Here is a 26,676-nt window from a genome sequence, read left to right on the forward strand (position 1 = left end):
TTCTAGCTGCTCAACTGTTCTTTTTTCCAGAAACTTTTTCTTTGTGATCATGGATACAATAGACTTGATATGTGGTGTGCCACAGGGATCTAATTCACGCCCATTTCTTTTTGGTCTCCATATGTTTAGTCATCTGCATCGGGGTGGCGTGGGACTTCCGTCTTACAGCAACAAGGAGCTTCTCTGTGTGGGTTTCCTTTAGGCACTCTGAATTCCCCCATGACCTGTTCTCTCCTCTTCCCCCACCATTAACCCCCCCACCCCACCCCCATACACACACAAAACAGGTACATGTCGGTTTATTCTCCTGTCAATGCCCTTATCAGTACTGATGAAGATCTGGAGTTGCTCCCCAAGTGTCTTCAATGGTAGCCCACTGCTCCTCATGTGCTATGTGCTAATGCTAACCATTAATGCTAATGCTAGGTGCTATGTGAATTCGGATGAGTAAAATGCAGGTTAAAGTGAGTTCAACTTTAACCTTTATGTAGCCATTCAAAAACAACATTTCCATAGATACGTATAATTCAGTTTCATGCATACATGGTGGTGAGCTTCTTAGACCTAAATACAAGATAAAACTAAGATCTGGAGCAAAACCTGAGAAATTAAAAAAAAAAAAAAAAAAAGTCTGAGCCCTGAAAGTTATTTCCATTAAACACCCTGGATCAGGTTAAAAGTCTTGGTGTTATCAATGATTCTGACCATAGACTTAAAAGTTCCTGTTATTAGAAATGTGACTACAGTGTCCCTCTGTCATTTAAGGAATATTGCTCAAGTCTACCAGGCGGACACAGTAAAGTCAATACATTCTTTTATCTCCAGAGGCTATTGTAATGCTCTTCTGTCTCTTGTGTCTCAGAAAGCCAGTGGTCAGTAACAGCTTGTGCAACACAGTTCTGATGAAACTCAGACAAAGAGCTCACATTGCTCCGGCCTTAAAATCATTACATTGGCTGCCTGCCTGACATAGAATTCATTTAATTTTTGTTCCATTGCTTTTTTACATTACTGAATGGTCTTGTATCTGCCTGATATGGTTAAGAAATATGTCCTTTAGAAATGCTCAGAGCCCCTCAGACCTTTAGGCTGGGCCAGAGATTTGCTGCTCTGAATCTGTTGATATTTTTCAAACAAAATCTTGAGATACATCTGTACACCATTGCTCTCCCCTGATGTGTTTTATCTGACAGTCTGCCTATTCCATTGTCTGTATTTGTATTTTTATCTGCTTTTATGTTGTCTTGTGATTCTATTTTACTGCAATATATCCAGAATTCTGCTGCCCGCCTCCTCACTCGCACCCGCTCCAGAGACCACATCACCCCCATTCTCAAACAACTCCACTGGCTCCTTGTACCATACTGCATCCAATACAAGGTCCTCCTCCTCACCTACAAGTCCCTCCATAACCTGGCCCCTCCCTATCTCTCTGATCTCCTTCAGCAGCACTGCCCCACCTGCTGCCTCAGATCAGCCAACACCAACCTCCTCACTCCCACATCTAGGACAAAGCACCAGACCTTGGGGGATTGAGCCTTTGCTGCAGCCGCCCCCACCCTAAGGAACTCACTCCCACAAAACATCAGGAACTCGAACTCAATCCAAAACTTCAAATCACTACTCAAAACTCACCTATTTAAAGTTGTATTCTCTTGAGCCTCTTTTTTTCCCTCTCTCTGTTCTTTTTGTTTTGTTTGTTTGTGAAGCGTCTTTAAGTGTCCAAAAAAGTGCTATATAAGTGTGATGTATTATTATTATTATTATTATTATTATTATTATTAATTCAGAGATTAATTTTATATTTATGTTTGGACTGTGTTAAAATGAATGTTCCATTAATAACTAGAAGCACTCGGAGAGCGCAGACCTCCGCCAAGGCAGATCAGCACCCCGGATTTGGATGAAAATTTCAGGAAATATTGATACTGGCACAAGAAACAAATGATTAAATTTTGGTGGTGATCGGGGGTGGGGTGGGGGGCACTGATCTGTCTTGGAGGAGGTCTGCGCTCTACGAGTGCTTTTTGAGAAAAGACAGCACAGACCTCTGCCAAGGCAGATCAGTGGCCCCCCCACCCCACCCCCCGATCACCATCAAAATTTAATCATTTGTTCCTTGTGCCGGTATCAACATTTCCTGAAATTTTCATCCAAATCCGACCATAGTTTTTTGAGTTATCTTGCACACAGACAGACAAACAGACAAACCAAAGCCGACAAAAACATAACCTCCTTGGTGGAGGTAACTAGAAAAGCACTCAGAGAGTGCAGCTCTCCACCAAGGTAGATCAGCCCCCCCACCCCAATCACTACCAAAATTTACTTATTTGTTCCTTGTGCCAGTATCAACATTTCCTGAAAATTTCATCAAAATCCTTTCATAACTTTTTGAGTTATCTTGCTAACAAACAGACAAACAAACAAACAAACAAACAGACAAACCCCGATGAAAACATAACCTCCACCATTCCTTGGTGGAGGTAATAAAAACAATAATAATTTCCTCACAAAATTGCCTTGTTGCTTACGTCAATTCAGATTATATGCAGTGACTTGTGCAGAGAAAAACTCAACTATTAATTTCACATTATAAACAATATGCGCATTAGGCTCCTTTGTGTGCTTGTGATAGTGACCGTTTCATGAGTTCTTCTTAATAGAGTTTGAAGCATCATTGAAAACATTTGGCCTGAAGAGCTTTGTGCATGTGTGTAACTGTAGCGCAGCTCATGGGGTACAAACAGGCCTGAAGTGGCCTTTAATCCATCTGACGCTGCAGGGGAATGAAGGTGAGTTCACCAGCTTTGAAGTGGTGTTATCGCTGGCTTTTTCCTTGCCTCTACTCAATGCTAACCCCCAAACTGCCCTTGGAATAATTTAATTACGTTATATGTTTAAGACGTCCATGTCTGTGTGTGTGTGCTGAGTATTTATGTAAATGAACACGATGAAGGATCATGGTTCAAATGAGGTGAGGAAGTGTAGTTTATAAATGTATGGTCAAAAATGGAATACCACTAAGGCTTCCATTTTTATTACATAATCACCTTACCAGAGTTATTTCAAGCAACTGTAATTATTTTGCATAAATATGAGAATTGTGTCCTTTCATCTGAATAAAAGCAGCATGATCTAAGGTCTGAATTTATGCAGTGACAGTACGCATATAATACATTGGTGACACAATGGTGGAAATTCATGAAAAACTTTGTACCAATGATAGTAATTTGTGTAGAAACATTGTGCCATTTAAAAGTTATCTGATGCAATAATCATGTGAGGCTGACAGCTGTAATGACCACCCGTGGTCCTAAATCCCTCTGAAAACCAATCAGGAAACCAGTGGGTGGATGTGACACCTCTGCATCTCTGATACACAGACATAAAACTCACATATATTTTGGATTCATTTTTGCACAGTGGGAGGAAACAGGATCACATAATCTACCTTTATATAAAGTCTATGCTTAAAACTAAAAGAAAAGTTATATTCAACCACCATTTCCACATCATTTTCTCTCTGATCAATTTGACTGGTGCTCTTTTAACATCTTGCTGTTCATTCATCTTTAGCAATCTGAACTTCTACTGAGACCTGTCATTAGGTGTGATGTCTTTGTGTATTTATGTTATTATTTATATTACATGCGTCCTGTGCAATTTGTCTTTAAAAGCCAAAGACAAAAGGGGATATTTAGATGCATTTGCTCCTCTACGTGACTAACGGACACAACAGTGTTTGCAAGTATTACTGTGCTTAATATGTTTTAAACTGTCACCTGGTGCTTGTGTTCATTAGATAAAGACAATTTCACCATAAATAAGTACATAAAAAGTCATCAGAATGCCAGAAATTAAGTTAAAATTAAAACCTAGGACCATCTCAACAACATTGCCAGAATCAAAGTCTGACACACTGGTCCCATATGAACCAACTCGGACCCTGAGAACCTCAGGGGCAGGTCTTTTGATGCCCAGAGTCCAGACTAAACAGGGTGAAGCTATGTTTCAGTTCCATGCAGCTAAATTCTGGAACAGTCTTCCTGATGATGTGAGACAGACTTCTCCTCTGACAATGTTTAAGTCCAGGCTGAAAACAGTTCTGTTCAACTGTGCATAGAACAACTGAAAGGGTTCTATCTGCACTCTGCTCTTTTACTTTATTTTAATTGATTATTATTTATGTTTTACTGATTATGTTTTAATTATGTTTTTAACATGTCTCTTTTCCATTTTTGTAAAGCACTGTGAATTGCCCTGTGTATGAATTGTGCTATACAAATAAATTTCCCTTGCCTATATATGCTTTAGTGTATAATAAATGTGTTAATAAGTTATCAGGCTTACAGAAGCATCACAGTTATTATTAGTATCATAATTAATCAACTAAAATGTAATCATCATTACAGCTCTAATCGCTCAAAATAAAAGAAAAGGACCAGATTTGAAGATGGAACAACACTCAAATAATTAAAAAGGAGTAAAAACTGATTATAAAAATGTCAAATGTATGATATAAAGATAATAAAGAATTTCAGCCCATTAACAAAGTACCCTGTTGCCAAACTGAACCCATTCAACTCATCACAAAGACATCGCCGCAATGTCACACATCCACTCACCGCTCATATGTGCGCATGCTCATGCCGCCGTCCAAAAAAGCTCCAGCAAAGAGCTGCTGACTTCATCAGTCTTCTCACATTCATGAATATTTGGCCCTTTTCACCTTGACGGTCCATTATAAGGCACTCTCACGGGACTGAAGTTATTCACCTTTCACAGCTCTCTACTGTACATTACTGTAGGTAAACAGCACAGCACAGTGTGTCCACCACGCAAAGACTTTCATCTTAATGAGGCAGAAAGTTTCGTATGGAGTCACATGTTCACTTTCTTTGAAACTAGTGAAGAATTACATAAGAACACAACACACTTGTCAAAGAGTGTGAGTTATGGCCATGCTGTGTACTGAACTCCACAGCTTTAATGACAGCCAAGCAGCCATATGGCCTATTAAGGATGTAAAAACATGAAGAAACAAGAAAAGAAAAAAGAAAAAAAAAACTAAAATTGTACTGTAAAGTCCTCAGTAACACAAAAATACGCATGAGAACAATAAAAGTAAAGCGAGGTGCAAGGAACACACTGGCTGTAGTGTGTTGTGATCACATTTTTTTTTAAATAAATCTTTTTATTGGATTTTCATACACACATGGTAATATCTAACATGTACAATATTTCCAAGTGTTCTAGTATGTTGAGCCGCATTATGTAATATATTCCCATTATGTAATAAAAGTTCAAAATGTAATAAGAATGTCATGTCATCTTGTAATAAAACCGCATTATGTAATAAATTGACGCATTTTGTAATAAAATACCTCAATGCATTATGTAGTAAATTTTTTCGCATTATACAGTAAGTTATTACAATTTGAGAAATTTATTACAAAATGCACTTGACACATTTTTATTTTCATCTTTAAACTATGTGGTTAAAGTTCTGATTACATTACCTGTAGCTCCTGTGACTAATTTCTTCTAAATTGCTCTGAAATTATATTAATTTGGATTGTTATTACATAATGAACCATGTTATTACATTTTTTTTTAAAAAATGTGTCAAGTGCATTTTGTAATAAATTTCTCAAATTGTATTAACTTACTACATAATGTGAAAAAATTTACTATATAATGCTTATTACATAATGCAGCTTTATTACAAGATGACGTGACATTCTTATTACATTTTGAACTTTTATTACATAATGGGAATTTATTACATAATGCGGCTCAACAAGGTAGTAGACAGTTGTCTTTATACAATGTATCCTGAGAGCAACAATTTTAATCTAACCTAAATGGCTTCTATGAATGAACTAGAGTAAGACATTATCCCTTCCAGCCACCTTGAAAGAAAAGACAGAATAAAACAAAACACAAACACAGAAGGAAAAGAAACAAATAAAACAAAAACAAAAACAAATGTGTGATCATAGTTACAAAGATCACTAATAAACAACACCTGGGACAAAATCATTCTCATACAAATGGTGTTTAAATCATTCATTAAGTGTTCATTATGGGTCTTATTAGAATTGATCCCAGTTGCGCATGTACATTAAATTATAGAAGAAAGAAATTTAGACTTCAAATGACATTTTCTGTTCTTTTAAGGGTTGGTATGTGCTTGAGCTATGCACTGTCCCATGTGGTGTGCAGACAACTAGGACATACTAACATTAGGTTTTGAACTTTAGCCCTTTGTTTCAGAGGATTGTGGATAAGAATAGACAGAAAGCAACGCTGGAGCAGGAAACTCTGCTGGTTATAGAGACATAAGCACAATGCAAGCACTTGTGGATGACGCTACCCTTATCTAATGAACTGATGAACCTTTTAAAGATTACATTGTGTAGTTTTAGTTAAAGGAGGTGATATTTTGCTTTTTTAAATGGAATTATGGATTTTAAACATTTCCCTGTGGTCTACATAAACTGTAAATGCTATGCTTGGATCTGAATTCTTCACTAATTCAACTCCACAGGTCCATCTTCAACCCTATTTCTGACTAATGACACCAGAAAGGTCGTTTTGAGCGCTGGCCCTTGAGCCACTTCACACCCCGCCCCCTCCAGGATGTTAACCATGCTGCTTTGTCCCGTTTCTCTGTACTCTGAGAAATGTTCATCTGAAGTCTTGACCTTATATGTGCAAATGTCGTGATGCAACTAGTAATAGATGTAACAAATTAAGCAGGAATTAAAACGGGTTGTAGAAATCCACAAAATTTTTGGCGGAATGAATACACAGAGAGCTTTGTAGCACCTGGAGGGTTCAAATTCAAACTTTATGAACTATTAGGGTCCACATACACAAATAAATGTACCAAAGACTAATAAAAGTGGGTTTAGCAAAATATCTTCCTAAGACTCAGCAATGCATTTATGTCCGCTGTAGGGTTTCACAGCTTTATTGAAAAAAAAAACAAAAACAAAACACTGTCCACTGCAAAGGACATTCCATGAAAATAATTTTTAAAAATGCATGTGAAATAACAGTTGCATTGTGTTGTTTCCAAAAAAAAGGCAATTATTTGATGTAAAAAAGCCAAAACTTGTACTATCCTGGGTCTCAGGAGGATTTGACCCCTTTAAATAAAAAAAAGAGAAAATTGTGTTTAAGAAATTACGTGATTGCAGAGATGGCAGATAGTTCTCACATTGACAAAAAAATGTTAACACAAAACCAGTACATACAAAAATATCCAAAAAGAACACAACTACCAAAAGTCTGAGGTAAATTAACCTACTTATAACGGTGAGTAGATGTAAGAAGGGTGACCAATTATAATAATCACCTGCTAAATCAGTTTGACACAGACAGATGTGATCACTATCAGTGGTTTTTACTGCACTCGCTGATGTAAGTAGAGCGTGTCAGACTTTGTAATCATCATGTATTTCCACTGGCTGCAGAAGCGTTGGTGGATTTCTTCATAAAGCTCTGCACCACTCTGATTTTATGACGTTAAGCACACAGACCTGTTAAGAACTTCACATATACAGGGTAGGGAAGCAAAATTTACAATGAACATTTAGTTGTTTTTTCTCAGCAGGCACTACGTCAATTGTTTTGAAACCAAACACATATTGATGTCATAATCATACCTAACACTATTATCCATACCTTTTCAGAAACTTTTGCCCATATGAGTAATCAGGAAAGCAAACGTCAAAGAGTGTGTGATTTGCTGAATGCACTCGTCACACCAAAGGAGATTTCAAAAATAGTTGGAGTGTCCATAAAGACTGTTTATAATGTAAAGAAGAGAATGACTATGAGCAAAACTATTAGGAGAAAGTCTGGAAGATACTATTAAAGAAGAATGGGAGAAGTTGTCACCCGAATATTTGAGGAACACTTGCGCAAGTTTCAGGAAGCGTGTGAAGGCAGTTATTGAGAAAGAAGGAGGACACATAGAATAAAAACATTTTCTATTATGTCAATTTTCTTGTGGCAAATAAATTCTCATGACTTTCAATAAACTAATTGGTCATACACTGTCTTTCAATCCCTGCCTCAAAATATTGTAAATTTTGTTTCCCCACCCTGTATACATAGCAGGTGTGTAACGCTTAAGCTAGTTTTTGACATTTTTTCACTAGTGCTGATGTGTGATTGCGTTTGTGTGCCGTTGATGTTCTTGTAACACTCTAGTGAGGCTTTGTAGCAGCAGCTTTATGAACTGGCATCCCCAAAGTCATTTCAACTCTATGGCCTCAGTCTTTCATTTAGTTTATTTTGCTGCCCTTTTTTTGGTAAACAAACTCTCATTAATACTCAAACACTGGAAACACTGACAGCTTATGAGACAGAATTTGTGACGCAGCCATAACTTTGCAGAAGCAGTCAGACTTCATGACTGTGCTCATCAGCGGGTCCTCATTCTGTCATATTGAGCAGAAAAGAAATTGAAACTGAGAAATACACAGAGGCTAGTGCAAATGTATGTTAACATGTGTTACAACTGATGGCTCATGCTGGTTCTAAAAAAAATCCTGGCTGCAACTGACTCCCATTCAAAAACATCAACATCTGCCTAGAAATACACTGTCATCATTTCCTCCAATATAGACGACTGGATATATAATATTTGTGCTAGTCCATGTATTTCTGTGAAGTTTGTGTTTGAGTCTGTGATGAGCTCATGTGTTTGTAACGGAGTTAATGTATATAGTCTAGGATTCCACTTGCCATCTCACACTGTTTTATTGTGTTAATTACAATTTTATTTTAGGGACATTAAACACCACACCCTTGCAAACTAGGGTCGTACACCCCAGGGAGATAGTGGCAGTTTTGCGTGCTGTCTTCCATGTTGGTCCTGTCATTATTTTACATTTTTAAATTTTTTAAATTTCATATCTGAATGATTACTTTCTACCGTTGTGTTTGTGGCTCCCTGTCAGCTGAGCATGTTTTTTGAATGGCAATGTTCTTTATGTATGCTCATGGTCTGATTGTGGTGTTAGCTAACTGTGATTTTTTTTTCTTTTTTTTTATCTTGAAAGTGTGAAACTGACGTTGTGTTTTCTGCCAGGTATGCATTTTTATTTACTTTGTATTTACTTTGTTACTGAGAAAGGGAAGTTTTGCATGCTGTCTTCCTGAATAAATGGCAAGGAAAGAGAGGAACATGTTATTCACAACGCACAAGTACAGCGGGTACATGTGTATTACCTTCATTTCTAAACTAATGCTTGTATTGGCTCGTATGATCGTCTATGCAGAGGACATAGGTCAGTTTTTCTATGAAAGTCTTTGTACTCTTTCCTATTTGCCTCAGTCACCTCTTTTCTGCTCCTCTACATTGACAACATTTGCAACATTAGCTGGTCGGTTAATGTTGGCTAACATCAACAAAACACTAGACCTCCACATAATGCAGATTTCAACACAAACCTCAAGATGTCACAACAGTATTCTCAAATCTTACACATTGAGCTTTTAGTAAAAATTGACTGTATATCGATGTATTTTGTACGTATCTTTTTTTTTTTCTTTGTTGTTTTCAGTTTTTTTTTTTTTCACTTAAAATTCAGTTATTCAATATTTAGGGCTGACAACAGGGCTTTTAGGCAGTCTGACTTTCAGTTTAATATTTTTGCATAAAAGGTTTTTTTTATTCTGAGGTCACATAGATTTAGTTTCAACTTACACTGGCAAGACTCAGTCAATATATATCTGTAGTTTTATACAGATATTTCATGAAGTTAATGACAATGGCCCAATCCCAACTCACCCCTTGGCCCCTCCCCCTTAGCCCTACCCCTCCATTTTGCGCATTCACGTGAAGGGGTAGGTGTGTCCCAATTCTCAATGAGTTGGAGGGGAGGGCCTAAGGGGGAGGGCTGTTTGGCCCTCAAAACAGAAATTTTTCAAGACCACCCTACAAACAGAAGGGTATGACAATTTTCCGACAATTCAGTTTGAATCATTGGCAAGATGGAGGTAAACACACCAAAAAAAGTGTAGCAGTGTGATGAAAGAAACACACAAATGTACAAATTTTCTTTGTAAACAACTTAATCATTTGATCATCCGTTTAATGTTGTTTTAATGTGTTATAGACCGCATTTCTGCAGTTTGCAGTTGATAGCCGCAAAAAGATGCCCGAAACCCATGCCACAGAGACGGTTACAGATGCTGACGGCATGGTAAATTCTTTCAGAAACAAAGTTGCTGCATCTGTCTGCAGCAGCATCAATCACTCCTGATGATGTAACAGGTCTTGAAGGGTTGTCTAATTTCATAGGGGAATATTTTAACCCCTACCCCTTGCGACTCCTTTTCAAGGGGTAGTGCCAAGTTCAAGGGATGAATTGGGATTGGACCAATGTATGGCTCATTAGCATATTGTAGCTACAATAACTAATTTACCACTCTTTAGATAGAATATTTGCAAGCCTGCTAACTGGTGTACTTATACATTATACAAAGTTTTCATATATAAATATATAATATACGTGTGGGTGCGATCCATAAATATTGTCACTTATGCTGGTGTAAAACAAAACTGAAACTTAACATGCTTTCAATGCCTGACTCCTTACTTCTATGCCTCTCTTATATGTCTAAAATGAAATTTTCAGAACTTCTAACCTGTATCCACTGGACCCCCTTCACTGCTCAATGGGCCCCCTCACAAATGCTGGACCCCATGAATTTGTCATGTTTACCCCCCCTTTACGGCGCCCCAGAGTAGATATACTATATATCAGATAATAAACATGAGTGGACAGTAACTGTTCTCATCAGAGGAATGTGGTCTGACAACCCACAAGAGTCACCAAAACATCCCAGAGTTATTTTGTCGCAAGTGTCATCTGTCATCATGAGAGCCAGAAGGAAGGTCTGGGTTCATTCAGCTCTAGTCCCTGACTGTGTTGCATATTCCCAATTAACTATGATCTCATTAACATGTATGATTATTTTGAGGTGGACATTCTCTTCTCTCAGATCAGTGCTCCTCTTGTATCCTTGATCAGGTTTCTGAAAAGGATGGTGGCAGCCACGAGTAGCAGGGAGACAGCAGCAGCTTATTTCCTTAAGTGGTTCCGATTGAAGTGCTGGCATCAGGTAGAAGGACTGTCCTCCTCACAAGGAGGGCCAGAAGGAGAGGAAAGATGAGTGACAGGGACAGACACAGAGGGAGATGGAAAGTGTGTGTTTGTGTGAGCAGGAGAGCAACGGAGGTAAATGACGTAAGTGTCTTTTCTTAGCATTCGTGTGAGGCTCTCTCCCCACAAGGACATGTACAGGTGCCCAGTGCTGAGGGAGCAAACTCCTCTTTCATGAGACACATGCACCATATGACACTTAATCTGCAGTTAACTCTATGGAAGAGTACACTCAGCAAACTCACACTTAAAAAAGACACTCCTTTGGTTAGTGTCTGAATATAACAGCCTGGTCACACTAGTACGGATGTGTTTCTAAAAGGGTATTGTTCTAGACCAAAAGCTGACCCCAAAATATTTCTGTCCACATTATGATGCAAAAACAACTTCAAAACAGTATCAACTCTTGGATATACCACTGTTTCTGGTTTCTAATTTTAGACTGTGGACCCCATGGACCTCCAGATGATATGAAAATAGCAGAAACACAAGCTTTAGTCATTCATCTGACTTACATTAACTTCATATAATCATTGACATTTACATTTTATTCTTCTGTACAGCACGGTTTTTAATTGCACAGCTGTTTTATGTCCTTAATCTATTCTTGTATTTCACTCTTTTATTTTGATTTTTATTTATTTTTCTGTACAGCACTTTGGTCCACTGTGATTGCTTTACAAATAAAGGAGAGAGAGAGAGAGAGAGAGAGAGAGAGAGAGAGAGAGAAAGAGCTTAATTGTTCATCTTCCCCTTGTAAGTCGCTTTGGAAAAAAGCTTCCGCCAAATGCATAAATGTAAATGTAATATAATCAAAGTGTATCCTTGATTTGTCACAACGTTGGTACATGTCCAAAGGTGTCTGTACTGACCATGACTTTCTACGTGGATTTACACACCTGTATTTAATGTTTCAGGTGACAACACTAGATACGCACACGATGCTATAGTTTTTCCTGTCCACCTTGATACATACAAGGATGAGTTTTTAACCTCCTGAGACCCAGGAAATGTCAGCAAAGTACAAGCTTTTTTTTTTTTTTTTTTTTTTTTTAATTAAATAACTGCCTATATTGGAAACATCATGATGCAACAGTTTTTTCAGATGCAGTTTTCAAAATTTTTATGGAATGTCCTTTGTGGTGGACAGTTTTCTTTTTTTTTTTTGTATTAAGTTGTGACACTCTTGTCCACAAATGTGGACAGAAAACCCATAGCTGGGTCTCAGGAGGTTAAAAATCTCAGGGTTTGTGAACTAAAATACTGCTTATGTCTGGACAAGAAGCCCAAATGTAAAGGAAAACAATCCATTTTGCAGAATATCCATATTTATTCAAAACATACCATATGGCCAATACTGTATAATGTGTTTTTCCACAAAAAAAAAACGAAACATGTTAGAAGATTTTTATTGAAACCGAAGAAGTTCACCAATACCAGAGGGTTGAAATTTGGTAAAAAACCTTCATTTAAAGAGTATTTCCACAAATGAGACTGAGGGATAATTTACACTATCTGTTGTAAGTAGACAGGAAGATGTAGGAGATCCATGAATAAATCAAAAATGTGAGTTAAATGTGAGTTAAATGTGAGTTAAATGGTCAAACCTCACATCTCCCATTAACCACAGTGACTTTTTTTTTTTTTTTCAAAAGTAATAAACTATCTCTCCTGATCATTTCCACACACATTTTCTAACACAATAGCTATTGAAACATAACTACTGTGAGCATAAATGACAAATAATCTCTCAACTTCCACATGTACACAAGAGATGGTTGGATATTTATTTATACCTCTTGAAAGCTCTGTAGCACTAAACTCAATTTCACTTCAATTCATTCTTAGATTAGACCAGATGGAATTCATCTGATTAGTCCCTGAACCCCCACATCATATTGTTGTGCATGATCATTTCATATTAAATTGTCATGGAGAGATAATAAGTAGGATGGAAATGCCTATTATTAAATCACCCTTCCTGGATAGTGCTCTAATGGGATATGCTCTCCTGAATGAAATTATTGCAAAATTAAACTGGCTCACTGTGGCAAGAAACCCTCGAGGAACCTCCTTGGTCCTGGAATCCCTCTTCAGCAAACTCCCCACTCGTCTTTCCATCATTTCAGCCCTTCAACCCCATTATTCATCTGATGGAAATCTGCTCTTTTTTACATTTGATCTCATTGGATTATGCAAATGCCCCCAGATTGTGGTCATTTGATTAACTGATTCTACTCCGCTGAGCAGCATTCCAGCATCTGCTCTTTCGTATGAGTAGTCGCACGAAGAAGAAGGATAGATAGAGGAGACGAGGAGAGCAATGAAAGGGAGGAGAGGCTTTGATGAATAACTGCAGCACTGACGCTGACAAGCCCTCAGACCCTGAACAGACCCAGTTTGTGTGTCTGTGGCAATATCTCTGTCACACAAATCCAGTATCTATCGGTGTCTGTTTCTGTTTTTGTCAGTGCACTGCAAAACACCAGCTTTTAAACACCTTGAGATTAATTTTCTGCGATTCTCCGAGTTTTTGATGAATGGTTTTTTGCCATCACCCTCTCTCTCTCCTCTATCTTTATGTCTCTCTATACGTCTCCTCACTACCTGATGATGAGCAACAGCTTGAACGAACAAAATCCCAATTTTTCTGATCTGTTCACTTCACGGGCCTGTTTTCTAATCTATAACACATCAACCGCACACTTGCTCATTTCTTCTGTCTCTGTCTTTCTAGGCTTCAGGCTGTACCATTATCGCCAGTGTGCTCTCATTAGGGCAGAATGGGGACACATTAACCATTCTTGGTGGATTCGAGTGAAGCTAATACCTCACTCCTCTGTTTTTTGGAATGGGTCTTCATAGCACCGTCGTCATCATCATCATCATCATCAGGACCAAACTTCTTCTGAGTCACCACACTATTCTTTGCTTCTTCTGTTTAATGATCCCCCTGTTCACCAAGTGTTTCTTCATTAGCGCTGCAGTAACAGTGCAGCCTGTGGGTAAAGTGTGCTAATGTGACACTCTTATCTATGTATATTTATTATATTAAGGCGCAGTTAGCATGATTCTCCTGCACAGAATACAAACCATTAGCATAATACCTGCAGGGTTTGGTATTACTGGCACCAGTTCCACTAAGATACTACTTCTGGCTGACAAAGCTCACTTTGCAAAACAGCCTCAAACAACTAGAAATATACAAATATATTATGAAATTATAGCAATACAATATAAGGCATAACTGTTCAGATATAATCTAAGAACATAATCCTGAATCCCTGATGTTTTGTAGTTGTTTCTCCACAATTGACACGAGACCAGATTAAGCAGGAACTTCACTTTATCAGATCATCATTATCATTATCATCATCTTCTTCTTATTATTATTATTATTATTATTATTATCATGTTTGGTGCTCCATATTTACATGAATAATATTTTAGGGCAGGGAAAAGATTTTAATGACCTTTGATAGATGCTCACTTTCCTCCTGAATCAGACTTTTGAGGCTTCTGTTTATTGAATAAAATATTTTCTTCTCCTTGAGAGAAATATAAACTGTAAATATAGTCAAGAAGTTACATTAATAAGACCATTAAAATATTCTTTACCATTTTGTGTGTCAGTAAATACCTGTTGAGCATCAATCCTGACACATTCCGAGCTCCACCCTTTTTACCAAATATGGTCACTTCTGGCTGAAACACAAACTGCTGGCTTGAAAATTGCAGTCGAAAAACCTGTGGAGGACATTACAGTGGATGATGATACACGGCATAGTAAAAAGAAAAAGTTGGTACCTGGATTTAACTGAGCAAATAGATAAGAGCCTTCCAGTGGAAAATTACTACAGTGATTAATGTGTTTCAACTGCACCAAGATATTTTACCCTGATTCAGTGAGGAGCTTTTCATTTCTTTATATAAAAATACATTTGATTGAGCATAAAGATTGGATTGCAAAGGAAAAAGTCATGTGGTCTGATGAGTCCAGATTGACCCTGTCCCACAGTGACGGTCCATCAAGTTTGCTGTCATTTGCATTGGTCAGGTCTTGGATCAGCATGAGCTCAGTTGGACCTGAATAAACTGAATGACCATGAATGAACATCACTGGTTCTTCCCTGATGACACAGATATATTCCAAGATGACAACACCAGGATTATCAGGCTCAAATTTTCAAAGAGTGGTTAAAAAGCATAAGATGTTATTTTCAGTCATGGATTGGCCACCACAAAGTCCAGACCTGAACCCCATTGAGAATCTTTGGGATATGATGGAGAAAACTTAACATAGTGGTTCCACTCTCCCATCATCAATACAAGATCTTGAAGAAAAATAATACAACAATGGACTTAAATAAATGTTCTGATGTTTATTGTGACATTGCATAATAATTGCATAAATAATGCTACAACAAGTGTTCTATAATTAAAATATAATAAAATAAATGTAGATTTTAGAAGTATTTTTCCATCAAAAGCATAATTAGCGCATGGTTCTTTATAATGAGAGTAGTTTTAAGTGGATAAATCCAGCTCATTTTGGCTCAAAGTTCCTTGGAAGCCTCCTGGAGGTATGGCTGCCCACCAAGGGAGCAAAGCCAAAAGTAGACATCCACATTATTAAATGATCAAACCAAACAAAATAGCACCGTAACCCCAGTTAGCACTGTGTTTTACATACTGTACAATGATGGAGGAAGTCCAGTGGTGGAGGTCAGTGGTTATATAATAATCCTTCCATCTCTGCCTCTGTGCACACTGTCTCTATATTTGGCAGCAAGACATCAAAAAGGTAAGAGCTCTGGGACTCCAGCTGAAAGCATTATTTATTCACCACAATGGCTTTGAAAAGCAGTAGGAGGCATGTGTGTGTGCTCATCTTGATGAAACCGCTGCTATCAAAAGTCAACAGGAACACAGACACGCATAAACTTTGGTATTCTTTCGTTCATTCACTTTCTCTCGTTTTCTTGGCTAAACTTTTTCAAGTTTTCTACACAATTGCGTTTTAGTGTCTCATGAGACAAAAGAGAAGAAATTGTTTCTAGTCATGTGGTAACCTCACTGCAATATAGTGTTTTAACCAGCAGGGACCAGAAGTTAGTATTGAAATGGATCAAAAACAGTCTAAAAGAATAAGAAAATATAATGCATCACAACATTGCATGTTTCCATATAACTGTCAAGCAAATTTTAAGCAAAATTTAAAAAAAGATTAAGGGTAACTCACTTTAATATCCCTGAAGGAAAATTTGGTCTCTGCATTTTAGCCATCCTATACAGTACCTAGCATTAGCAATTAGCATTAGCACATACAGTAACACATTAGGAGCAGTGAGCCGTCATTGAAGGCACTCAGGGACCAACTCCTCAGAAGCATTTACACCAGATTAACTAGGCTGACTGAGCTCTGTTTAGAGGGTTTGGTCAGTGTTTCCATGAAAAAGTCACTCTAATTCATGAATGCCTGTCTTCTGCTCCTCTACAACAATAATGCAGTACAACAGTATCTACCCTTAGTTTACAATAGAGATGGTGAAATCATTGACTTTGATCATTGAACCTTTAAGTAATTTTTGAAAAAGGCAACAACCACCTCAGTTAGCATCCAAAGTGAGCCACTTGAAATAAACATTGCTGCATTTTGTAATATTAGGGATATTTTTCATGTTTTGTCATTTCCCTCAACCATAAGCAGATGCTTAATGTGTTGTCTAAGCCCCGCCCATCCTTAGTGTTCCTACACCTGTCAGTCTTTTTGGTCTTCATTATATCACTGTGGGGTTTTTCAGTGTTATCAGAGAGATGCTCCAAAACAAACACTTTGGATCTTTCGTTTTGTAACAGTTATGTAACAGCAGAGAGAGACATACAGAATGGACTAGAAGGGCTGTCTTCACAATATAGTGTTAATTTGATCTACACAACTCTAAGGTAAGATGCTAATTAGCATTAGCTCATATTGAATGGAGTTGTTGACAGAGACAGATGAACTATTGTTTTGTTACATACTGGATTATTCATGTTAAATTTAAGTTAGGTGGTTGTGTATCATCAGAGGGTCAATAAATACTGTAACCACTTAAAAGAAACAACAGTAAGGGTAGTTTCATGCACATTTTTTGTTGTTTGGTAGCAATTGTGTTCTAAGCTAGCTAAGTTAGCTATTATTTTATCTTACATTAGAGCAAATGATGGAGTTTGTGTCAATGTCTCTATTAATACAGACGTTTTATATCATTTCCTTAATATCTGACCTGTATGTGATCATAGGCACTATAATATTCTAAATGATTTAGAAAGTCTAAACAAGTTAACATACATCCATCCATGGTCAGTAAAAAATTACAACTAATGTAATGTAGGATTAGCAACAGAAAAGAAAAAAAATATGACACCTTCCTCTAAAGCAGAAAGATATCTGCTGTCAGACTTGTAGGTTCCATCATAGAGAACATAAACAATAGGCTTAAAGTAATGTAAATTATTGAATGACTGTGTATAACGTGTCCTTTTCACTGGATTCCATTTAAGTATGACTTTCACTAGTGTTATGTTTCTAGCTGAAGAGCAGACATTTATCATTGGCAACATATTATGTAACTGAATATTTAAAAGTTTATGTCTATCACTATCCACACATAGCTTTAGCCATCATATGGTTGCTAATGGAGGACAGAACAGTAACTATTTTTGTGAGGCACTTAGAAAAGGATCAATATTTAACTAAAACTAAAGTACTCTTCTAGTTAACCCTGTGCATTCTGTCAGTCACACATGTTTTTTGTACTTTTGTGGTCATTCAAAAATTAATTACAGAGCAGTGATGAAAACTCATTCAACAAATTATAAGACCTTGAATGTTTCAGTTATATTATATTATTGGAGTCTGAACCACTGAATCACTCCAAATAGTTTTTGATATAAATTCTATAAATTTGCAACATTTATATAGCTTAAACATAGTCTGAGGATTCCAACAAACAAAGATTAGACTGCAGATAGTGTAGGCCTACGGCACAAAAAGTTAAGGTGATTTCATGACCTAACAAGTGGGAGAACACAACATAACTATGCAGATACAGGATGTTCCTGAGGGATTATATTTCACAGCATGCCAGCTTCACATCCCTGAGGGACAACAGGAGGAAGCCTCTGAAGGAGAGGACACTCACTGACCTGTAATGAATGCATACCTGCTGGGATCACTGATTAGAAAAATGATAGCTGAAGGACCTGGAAGTAATTATGCAAAATCATTGGAATAGATCTGTCTATAAATAAGAAAGAAAAGGATTAAAACATAGATGTTGTAACTAATATGTAAAGTTACACCATGTCAATTAACAGCTGCACACACAATAAGACACAATTAAAGCTATATAACTCCTGTGTTAGTCTAGGATCAGTGGTGGCTGCTCGTGCTTCAGAGAGGGGAAGCTCATTGTCGGCTTACATCAAAAAAATTGTCAAGTTATTTAAACATAAATTCGGCCCTCCATTCCATTAGCATTGTCTGCCATCATATGCATCTTGCTAGATAGCTAGTTCACTCTGACCTAGCCAACAGTATGACTGATTTAACTATCTACAAAACGATATTAAGCTCGAACAAGAAATGATTAAATTATGTAACTGAAACAAGAAAATGTTGACATGCACATAGAAGTGCATGGACGCTGAGCTTCTACAGGCAAATGCACTGACCATAGATCGTATTAGAAAACAGCGCAACGGGAATGTATGAGAAGTGAACAACATTGAGTCTGCTGATTTGTGATAAAGCTGATTCTGAACGAACTCGTCTTTGAGATGAACGTGTTCTAACACATTTGTAGTCAATGAAATGTCAACACAACCGTACATATTTAACCATTTAATTTCCGTAATTTTAGGGGAGGCCGAGCTTCCCTTGCAGTCTATGAGAAATCGCTTCTGTCTAGGATATGCTTGCTAGGTGCTTAAACATCTCAGCAGCTTCAAAATCCATCAAAGCCATTATGTTCATGCCTCTGCAGACAGAGTGAGAGAAGTGAAAAATAAAGTAACCGTCTTTCAGAAATCCCACACCTCTTAAATTCATCCAGTCCTTTCTTTGTCAAACAGCTGGTATGTGAGAGGTGACACCGAAACAGATTGCACGCCACCTACACTCCATCAAAAGCAGTTCACAGTCTGGTTTTTTACTAAATGATGACAGAGTAGCTTTGAAAGTGTCGAGGCTGAGCGGACTGACAGCTGCAAATAGTACTCATCAGATAAGATTGTGTGGAGCACGGCGAAATAGGGTTTAATTGCAGTGCAGCTAATGTTAGGTAATGAACTCAGCAACGTGTGAATACAGCATGCAGGTTTTATTTCTGTGCATGTATGACAAAGACAGAAATGATGGATGAGACCTAATCAGTCTTCATTTTCATTTAACTGTAACTCCTGCCTCGTTTCTGTCAGGTGGCAATTAATGTAGTCTTTTTACTTTGCTAATTTGATGCCATGCAATGTCTTTGGTACATCTTACTGAATATTCTTTAATCAGATTTTTTAATTTATTTTATTTTATTTTTTCAGATCCTAAAAAAGTTTGTATGGCATGATGGCCCATGTTTCAGACACAATCCTCTTTTTATTCCTAGTTCCACACATTTGGAATTACATCTGACCTGGTGCAGTGATTACATACTGAGTCCCTGTTACACTTTATCATCATAAGAGGGAAACATATTTGATTCCAACTTTATGGCCAAGATTGTATCATTAAAAAAATCAGTGACAGTGTTTTAAATGACCTGTTTATTAGTGCAGTTGAGGTATTTGTATCATTAATGTAATTAGTGCATTTTGAAAGGCTGGTGAGTTTATTATGATCAGTTTTAGTGATAGTGTAGCATCTGTCTGCGCTACATCTATTTGTATTTTGATACATATTTCACATATCCAAATCTAATGAACTAAACTTTAATTAACCTACATCATACTGCTTTTATTTATTTATTTATTTTGGCTTATTATCACTGATTCATTCATTTTCCAAAGTGCTTTGTCCTTAAGAGGATCACGGGGGTTGTAGCGCCGCAGTATTTAATAGCCTAATATATGCAATATAATATTTATTTTTAAAAAAAATGTTATTTAACCAGGAAAAAATATCCCATTGAGATTAAGAACCTCTTTTTAAAGAGAGATGTGGCCAAGAGGCAGCATGAAATACAACACACAGTTACAACATACAAGAATTTACAGGATAAGTCAAACTATGAAAAACAAGTGCAAGTCATTGAGTTAGTCTCTAGCGCTTTGAGTTTGGATTTAAAATAATTCAAAGAGATCAGTTCAGTAAGTTTCCAGTCTTTTAGCAACATATTCCATGTGCAAGGAGCAGAGTAGATCAATGCCCTTTTACCCAGCTCTGTACAGGCATATTTATAGTTATTTATAATTATTCACTTCATTTTGTAATAAAAATCTTGAACGCATTTTGCAGTAAACTTTGTTGGATTTTGGAATAACTTATTTCATATTGCAACAGTTATTACAAAATGCTTAAGTAAGTTTCTTGTCAGTAATATTTAATTAGTACAGCTTTTGTCTCTAGTTTGCAAACACATCCTCCATTATAATAAATACAGTTACATTTTATTTAGGTTTGACAAATGCAACATCCTAGTAGTTTTTTCATGTTTGTTAATGTTGTTCTGCTGGATGGTTTTTCCAATTAAGGCATCAATTTCAATGGTTTTTCAATGGTTTATTAGCCTATATAATGCACCAAATTTTTTTTTTTTTTTTTTTCAAGTGCTACACCCACATTTTGTAATAACTGTTGCAATATGAAAAAAGTTATTACAAAATGCAGCAAAGTTTATTACAAAATGCGTTCAAGAATTTCATAACAAAATGCAGCGTTGTTACATAATGAGGTGAAAAATTATTACATTATTACATATTGCAGTGTATTACATAATGTGGCGCTACAGGGGTGTTGGAGTGTATCCCAGCCACCAATGGGCAAAAGGCGGGGTACAACCTGGATGTGTCGCCAGCTCATGGCAGAGCTGACATAAACAGACGAACACCCAATCACTCTCACATTCTCATTATCATCATCATCATCACTAGTTTCCAGTGAGGGTTGCAATCAACCATACTCCAGCCTAATGCAGCAACACTGTGGCAGCCCCGAACTCCCACTATTTCTCTGGTTGACGCTAATGGCTGCCAACTGACTTTTGGCAAAGTTACTTTCCGATTTGCACCTTATTAACTCAACTCACTAATGACCATGTGCGCTGAGCCAATATTCAATTAAAATCATAATCAGCCTCAACAGTAATGACTGAAAATGACAATACAAAGGGTGAATGACAATTAAACATTGTCATTAAACATACATCGCGCAACGCAAATGAAACAGAAGAGAAGGGGGGCTGGAGAACAGCTTATATCTAATGGTGATTGAGCTGGTGTCAAATGGAATCCATTACTGGTCCCATTTAAGGCCTTCGATTGAACTGCTTATTGGAAGAGGAAGAAAACAGATTAGTTCTTTCTGCAGCCACAGCTTGTGAAAGGAAAGACAGAAGAATTATGGTATAAAGTTAAAGAGGGAACTTTCCTCCTCCACAATAACGGACTGGGCTCATTGTGAAAACAGCCATGTGGTTTTATGGCTGTTTTCAAACAAAACACTCTGCTTCAAGGAACAGTAAAGAGGAATGGGCCGAGTGATCAATCATCAGAGTCACTGCAACTGCACAGAGACAGACTACACAGGCAAATCCCTTTTTGTCCCATTACTAAAATTCAATAGATGAAGTAATGATTAGAGTTCAACCTCACACACTATTTCTGTTTTCTGCATTTTGTTACATTACAGATACAAAATGAGGAGCAAGATGATTTTAAGCCATTACATCATCAATCAAAATTGTCGGTAGTATTGTATATTTTGATCATGTTTGTAGCTGTGTGTGAAAACCAAAAATATTATGAGCTGGAATTCAATAAAAGCCAATGAATGTCCTTAGAAAGGTAAATTAAAACTCATACATTTACACTGTTGCCCATAAAGTTGGAATGAATATTTTTACTTCTCATTAAATATTTGCTATTTAAAATAGGATACAAACAAATTTAATCGACTCATACAAATATACTCTTCAGTATGTACTGACTTGTATATGTAATTTGATATTTTTTTGATGGGTTTATATGAAGTTTGGGGTTTATGTATTAGATCCTGCATAGTTTAGTTCTCTGTTTGTTTATTTTTTATTTCTTGGTAGAATGGTTATGCGATGGTGATCCAACCAATACAAAGGTGCTATAACTAGTTATTTATTGTTATCTATTTTACCGTGATAGCTGATGAAGGAAATTTATTAAATATAGTTATAAATTAGATGCTTTTGTTTCTTTCTGTCACTTCTCAAACTGTGTATTATGAGTTGATACATGTGTAGATTTAAGTTAAATTCATTGTATTTTGTTACTTTTTCTGTGATTAATGACTGTTGATGGGTGCATATTTCTTGCTTTTATTGTTTTGGGGTTTTTTTTACTTCAAAGTTTGAGACAACTAAACTAAACTAAACTAAACTAAACCAAATGAGTGACAATAGCCACTTTTACACAGAGATCCCATAAAAAAGGTGAGATGCTGATCCCACCTTTTTTCCACCATTGACCGATTTCCACAGCCAAGACAAAGGAGTAACAGAGGTGAAACAGGCTGGACTTTTACACAGTGGACCTGTGTTCTGGAATCAAAGGGGCGGTGACACAGCGCAGCATATAGTGTGAAGTGTAACTTGCACGTCGGAAAAACCTTGAGCATATAGCAGAGTTGGGTCTCAGAATAACAATGGAGGCTGAACAGAGTGCAGCAATGTTTATTGTATGATCTCGGCGTCTCCCCAGTTCGACATCTTTCTGGTCGCGTTGATATGTTTGTTTACTGTACATGGCAGGCACTCATTTTTAAATTGCACACGCAATACATCATCAAAACATCACACCTTGGTTGCGGAATGGGAGGTGTTCCTTTTACATAGCATTCCGGAATCATGATTCCACCTTTATCACTTTATCACGGCTCTGTTACTACCTCCAGAGGTGTTACAGAGCCGTGACAGAGGTGGGACCAAATGATCTCACCATTTCATTTACACAGACGTTGTTCCGGAATAAAGGTGAAATAATCCCGGAACAGAAGTGCTGTGAAAAGGGGCTACTGTGATTTATTCTTCATAAATGAAGTGCAGCTGGGACTCAGTGTGTAATCACTACACCTGGTCAAAGGTTTTTACTGATGTGTAAAAATAGGAATAAATAGAGAAAAAACAAAATTACTCCAACTATATGACCAACAGTGTATGTGTGCTAACTGTATGAAACTTGATCTGTTCTGTGTATGAATGTAATGGTGTGTAATTAGTTCATATTTTGTTTCACAGTGACAGAGTACTGATTGCTATGGAGACGTGTGTGTATGTGCTTTTGAGAAATGTTGTGTTTTCACCTAACACCCTTCTCCACTGGTTTTGGAAACACAGAGCAGAGAACATAAGTGGCCCTCGGTGGCTAATCACGGTTATGGTACTCTCATTGTGCCTCTGCAGCAGCTGTAGCCCTAATATGTACTTTATTTATTTATTTAATTAATTTTTTTTTTTTTTTTTTTTTGGGGGGGGGGGGGGGGGGGTGCAGCAGCTGTGCACTCTAATTCCAGTAGGGTTGCAGTTGAATAGTCTGTTCCTAAATGAATGAAATGACCCACAATTATCTAAATGGCAGCCATGACACAGTAGAAGCAGAGTGAATTCTGTAAATGCTAAGGATGAGGAGAGGAACCTCAGTATTTCCTTTTGTTTCGGCTTTAATTTAATAGACATGTTGGCTTAGTCATCTCATAATCTTATAATGATGATCTTTATTATGGCATGTGATATGATTTTAAGAGGAATGGATATGCATGGATTGTGTAAACTAACGAAGATTTAAATATACCGATCAGCTACATAACATTCTGACCACTGACAGAAGACATGGTTATAATACTGATTATTTCATTACAGTGGAACATTTCACTGGGTTGGATATACAGTATAAGGCAGCAAGTGAATATTTAGTCCTCCAAGATGATGTGTTTGACGTAGCAAAATGGACACTAATCCTAATTGCATGATGGTTCAACTCAGGACTGAGTTTACTATTTTTATTTCCATGGGGTAGAAACAGTTTGTTTTTTTTTAACCTGTCTGTTTTTTATGGTCAGGAACTGTCTGCCCGAATGGAAAGAAGAAGTCAGAGTCAGAATATCAAAGGAATGTTGTCCTTAAGACACTCATGATTGCGTCATCCAGTGAGGTCAAGAGAAAGAATTGAGTTGAAGATTTAGGATAAATATATATCTACTAGCTACTGAAGCACAATAACTTAAGCCCATTAAACACAGAGCTTATCACAGTCTTCTGGTTGTAAAAATGAGCTAATAGGAGCAGAGGGTAACTGCAGAGTCAGGATAATTCACTGTGGATTTGCTGTGGCAGGCAACACTTTCCCTATTACACATAATGATTTGATCCATTGTTACTATTTTGATTATATTGATTAAGGCTGTTTTTACACAGCTATGTAGCAGGAGTACACATATCCACCATGCATTACAATCTATTAACATGTGCACAAGCAATATGTCAGTCAATGAAAATGCTTTACTTTTACTTGCATGTGTATTTAACCTTTTCATGCATGAATTATGAAAACCTTAGTCATTTTTTTTTCTTGAGTGATTTTATTCCTCTTTAGGTATGAAAAAAACTATGCAATTGAAATTTTTTATGAACCTATTTTTCATGGAGTTAAAAAAATGTCCACTCAGCTGGACATTTTTTTAACTCCATAAAAATGTAAATAATTAGTGTAAAATACAGTATGTCATCTTTCTACTGTCATCAGATATTACCCATTTGGGGCTCCGTAGTTACCGTGGAAACACCATCATCTTCTACAACTTTGATTCACCAGTAAAACCCATGGAGTTGGAGCAATGACAGTGGATACATACTTGATTAATGATAAATTTGCTGGAAAAAGTCACTTTTTTTCCTGTTTTGCTGTTTCTGATTTAATAACCTTTGAATTTACTTTGAGTTTTAATGAACATCAACATGATCCACAGAATAAATCTACAACAATACCTACTCTACGCTGAAAAAAATGCTAAATACAGAGGATAATATAATAATAAATGTGGATAAATACTTAAAAAAGGTTAAATAGAGTGAAAAAAATCCTTTGAGAACTGCCATCAAAGAAGCGCTGGGCCTTTATGGGTTCAATATTAATAACATTTTATTTCCTTGCCTTTATATTCACTCATGCAGATATTATGCATGTACTGTTGTAGAAGTTCAGGTTAAATTACATTGTAGAATAGCTGTCCACTGTAGTGACCACTACGCAGGAAAGGGTTAAAAAAGAAAACATTGTAAAATAGAGTATAGTGTGCTACATTGAGAAAGTGTTATTTAAGTTTAGCTATTACCCTGATAGAAATAAACACTGCTACCTCATTGTTTCTGTCTTTCTTTTCACTCCACGGTTGCTTTAGTGGACATTTTCTGCACCTCACCAATCACTTACATAACTACGCATACACACAAGCAAAGATACGCTTCACCTATGTTATTGCTTTCTCTTTGTTTCCAGTTCATCCTCCTCTCGAGCCTACAGCCAGCAGGAACGCAGGAGACAAACTGTGATTTAGTGGCAGTGTAAAGCAGAAAGCTGAGGCCTGCAGCCCTGCTTTATCAGCAGTGCTCCATCTTGCCGTGGGGGACATGGGAACTCATTTAGGCTGTTGCCAGAGATGGTCTTGCACCAGCTGATAGCACAGCTGAATTACGGCTGCGATGTTACTCTTTTATTTCTCTGAGTTTGTGCGGATGTGTCGGCGCCTGAAGCTGCTGCAGCAGGTGAGTTGAGTGAGTGTTTTGACTATTCTGTGACTGCAGTGATGCCTGCAATTACAAAGCACATGTGAAATACAGCAGTGGAAATTATTTTTTGGTAGGACTCAGTGAGTTTTCAGATGCACTACAATCACACATATACTAAAACACATGCACCACTAGTTTAAAATGTTAATTTAAATTAGAATAAAAATACACACTATGTGTTTTCAGTTATTTATTTTTTATATGTAAATTTCACCCAACTATCCTTCAAATACATTTTTCCATTACACTATTGTTAAAGTCAGGCATGTCCCTGACAAGTGTCTTTTCCACTGATAGTATGGACAATGTATTTAGACCAGGGGTGTAGGTAGTGCAGGTAGATCGTATGGCGTTAAAACATGGAAAATTAATGGATAAAAGATGTTGTCACTCACACTGGGACTCACACCCCAGCCTCCTGCATCATAGTCAATAGTGTTACCCACTGAGCCATCCTGCCGCTAGCGTGCATTATAGTC

Source organism: Sphaeramia orbicularis, chromosome 11 (genome assembly GCF_902148855.1).
Source record: "Sphaeramia orbicularis chromosome 11, fSphaOr1.1, whole genome shotgun sequence".
Taxonomy (NCBI): domain Eukaryota; kingdom Metazoa; phylum Chordata; class Actinopteri; order Kurtiformes; family Apogonidae; genus Sphaeramia; species Sphaeramia orbicularis.